This window comes from Macadamia integrifolia, chromosome 3 (assembly GCF_013358625.1).
Source record: "Macadamia integrifolia cultivar HAES 741 chromosome 3, SCU_Mint_v3, whole genome shotgun sequence".
NCBI lineage: Eukaryota > Viridiplantae > Streptophyta > Magnoliopsida > Proteales > Proteaceae > Macadamia > Macadamia integrifolia.
In genome coordinates this window covers 21,692,773-21,697,016 of record NC_056559.1, presented here as the reverse complement: position 1 = coordinate 21,697,016, position 4,244 = coordinate 21,692,773, and positions in this window count along the sequence as shown.

The following is a 4,244-nucleotide window of genomic DNA, read 5'->3' as shown; positions in this document are numbered from 1 at the left end:
TCCAGAACAGTTTTGCTTCCTTGAGTTAGTGCCATAAACTCCACCTCCTTGCTGTCTCTAAAGCTTTTAGGATAGTAATTTGATAAGAACAATTCCTTGAATTGCTCCCATGTAGGCTCTGAGTGAGTTGCCATCAATATCAGCTTAGAAGCTTTCCACCAAGAATCAACTTCTTTCTTAAGTTGTAACCCCACGCAGATAAGCTTCTGTGCCTCTATGCACTCTACAATATCAAGCACTTTCTCTAACTCTTGGATCCATTGATCAGGCACCAATGGGTCATTACCCACCTCGGTGAAGATGGGTGGCATATACTTCTTAAAAGACTCCACCACTTTTGCTGTAGTGGTAGATGGTGGGTGATAAGGTGGATAAGCCAGATAGTACGGATAAGGTGGAGGTATCATGAATGGAGGAGTGCCATATGGTAGAACTGGTGGGGTACTTCCTAGTTAATCTTGAGGTGTAACCCTAGGCGGTGTTCCTCCTGGTTGTACCCCAACACCTGACCCCACGTGAGGGTCCTATGGAGTGACCACCCTAGGTGGCTGGCCCTGTGAAGCAGGGTTCAAGTATTGTTGCATAGTAGCCATAAAAGTTTGTTGCTGTTGAAGCAACTACTGCTGAAAGGCCCCTTGCGACTATTGTATAAGTGTCGCAACATCACCAAGAGTGATGACATGTGGGGGACCCAGAATTTCGTTCACGGGTGGGTTACCCTGAAATTCCTCTAGATCATGATCAACTTGTGGTGGTGGATGTGAGGATTGCCCCACAGGTTGAGGTCCATGGGAAATTGGTGGTTGACCAATAAGGCAGGGACCACGAGAGGTACCACAAGCATGACCACCTGATCTGGTGCATACCATAATGACTTATACTTGATTTATACATGGAATGTTTGGGATTTTAAAATGTAATCGCAAACGTATGGATCAGTGTAGCTACGGGCCGAACACAGGGAGAACAACCACTTTATTTTTGTACTTCTTTTAATAATGCGAAAGTGAACCGATTAATGATTGTGATCTAATTCTAATTATCATCCTAAACATATGTATCTAAAATAACGTCCTAACCATTCGTCATCTAAGAATTTAAACACGCAAGCTATGTAATTAAAATTAAATAAATAAATAGTTGAAAATAAACACCCCACGCAATTTAAAAGTAATGAAGGAAAAAAATGAGAAAATAAAAATAAAGTAAAAGAAAGGGGATAAAGTTAGAGAGAGAATCACAAGTAGGTCTCTCTATTTAGCCCAAGGGATGCATCATAATATGAGTTTCCATACTTGACTAGAGAGTCACTCTTACAAGGGTTATTCTACTTGGCTTTACGGAAAGGGAGACAATTAAAATAAAAATAATAAAATGATGGTTTTATGACTAGGAGGGGCAAAGCCAACACATACAATAGCCATGAACCTTGGGGGAAAGGGATATCAATAATGTAACGACTGAAATTAAAATCCTAATTTAAGAAAGAAAGGATAGTCAGAAGAGGGAATGAGAGGGGGGAGAGAAGACTACTGAAGGAGCCTACTTACTTGAACTTCATCCCTTGAACTGAAAACTTGATCGATTTGAGATACTATCAGTACTAAAAACCAGATCTGGAATAAACCAAATCGGAAATTTTTAGTACTAGAGAAAATAAATCTGAAGAAAAAAATTGAACTTGAAAGACATGCTTCATAGCTTGTTCTTGTCACCTAGAACTAAGCCTAAGCCTAGAACTAGAACTTGAAAATTACAACTTCAATTGTTTAAACAATAAAAATAAAAAACTGAATCAAAAGAAAAAGTGCTTGCATTAATTGGATAAAAAGAACTTACGAAAGTGTTTAAAGCATAAACCTAGAACTAGAGCTAGAGAAAGAGAAAACTAGAGAAAGAGATAGAGTAACTAAGAAAAAACTCTAGAAGAAGAATGAAGTGCCTCCTCCCCTTGTGTTAATTCTATTATATAGAGAATGGGGGAGGGAAGCTAATGATTTTAGCTTCTAAAAAAAATATTTTTCTTTTATCTTGTTGATGAAGTGGAGGAGAGAGAAGAGAGAAAGTTCAAACTTGAGACCTCCTAATAAGTAATGGATTTTGCACACCACAACTCACCAACTATGCTAGGTAGTTGTTGTTACCAAAAATGAATCTTCAATCACTTAAGGATGTGGTCCATCGATCTTTGTTGGTATTTAAAATATTCCTTATACCCTTGGGACAACTGCAGATGGGCTGGTTCTACATCTCGGTTCAGTTCTAATCCATTATTCTTTTTCAGACCCAAAAAGAATGATCACTTGTACGGTTGACCAAACGAATGTGTACTTGCAATTGAACACTTCCATTTTGCTCAGAATTTCATCATCTTCGTAACCATGAAAAGAAATAGGACCTTTTTACTTGTAAAATTGGATATGTAGCACCCGATAGTCCTTAAGGCCTTAAAAATATAAAACCTGTAAAAAGAGAGTAAAACCCAAGGTAGCTCCATTCTAAATATGTAAAATGCATGTTTTACTACATTAGATTTCACACATAAATGTGCTCATCAGAATTCCCCCACACTTAGACTTTTCTAGTCCTCGAGCAAAACAAAAAGAAAAAGAATAAAAACAAAAAAAACCTAACTCACTTTCGTAGGAATCACGGTTGCACTTAGCATGTGCAACAAGCCTTTAAACCCCTAGGTCACCCCTAGTGGAAGAGTTGTGTCTCGTGGGTGTTTGCAGTGAATATACACCCAAAATTCAGAATAAGTAAATTCCAACCTTGGCTAAAGGTAAGGGCCATACCGATCTGGAGCAAAGATAATTCCTCTTACAAGGGACCCCCACACTTGAACTTTTATTACCCTTTATCAATTCTAGGCACTAACATATTTCTTAATTTGGAACTCTCTTCGTCTCTTCTAAAACATACTTATCTTAAGGCAAAACCACTTGTAAAGAAATAGGGAACCAATGACTAAGGCATTGGAGTGTTTTTGACCAAACATGTTACCTAGCATTAATGACATTTGTACATTTCTTTCTCCTTTTTTTGCTTAATAAACTCTATTCTACTCTACTACTTTTGGCCTGAATGACATGGTGGAGCAAACACCAGGCACCCAAGTTACTATATAGCTTCGCTTTTTGAATATGCCCACAAAGACAGTGATGCTAGAGTTCTTTCAGAAGTTTCCTTCCTAGGAATTTCGATTAAAACACCACGCTTCCTTAGGCGCATTACCTTGTCTAGTTTCAAGGGAATCAACTCTTATTCTTCTTTATACTGTATTTCACACTTCATTTAAAATTGTGCATTTGTCAGTTCATGCCAAATTAAAAAGAATATCTCAACTCCAAATAAAAAGTACAAGAAACCCACATACTTACATCTAGTCTAACACCATAAAATAAGGGTCTCTTATTTAAAAAAAAAAAAATCCCATCTCAAGATACAGGTTTGTTTCTTTCTTCTCAACAGGGTTTTTATACGTTCAAAATGGGTACCTTAATCAAAAATTTTATTTTCATGCATCAAGCGACCGAATGGTATGATCATTAGCCAAAAGCCAAAGTAGGACTTCATCCTTTAGCAAGCTCAAAAAAACAAAAAGAAAAACAAATAAAACAAAGTGGAAAAAGCAAAAACTAGTTTCCCTCCCCCATTTTTAAGTCATACAATGTCCTCAATGCATGGAAAGAATTAAAAGCAAAGACAATGCGAAGGGGGTTATACCTGATTAAAAGTTAGTCATCAATGGAAAGAGGTTCATGGAGATCTATGACCTCTTCACTACCAGTAGTAGGAAACTCGATGAACGGTTTCAAATGCTGACCATTAACCTTTGAAATTACCCCTATTCCTAGATTTAGAATCTCCACAGCCCCATGGGGATATACATTATGGACAATAAACGGTCCATCCCATTGGGATCCAAGCTTACCAAGAAAAAGATGCAATTGAGAGTTGTACAATAAAACCTTATCACCAATTGCAAAAGATTTACGCAGAATGTGCTTATCATGAAAAGCTTTGGTCTTTTCCTTGTAAATCCTAGAACTTTCATAAGCATCATTCGTAAGTTCCTCCAACTCAGATTGTTGGAGCCTACGATGAGTTTCCACATCAGACAAATCAATGTTGAGCTTCTTGATGGCCCAAAAGGCCTTATGCTCCAACTCAACTGGTATGTGACAAGCTTTTCCATACACCAAACGGTAGGGAGACTAACCAAGATCAATCTTGAATGC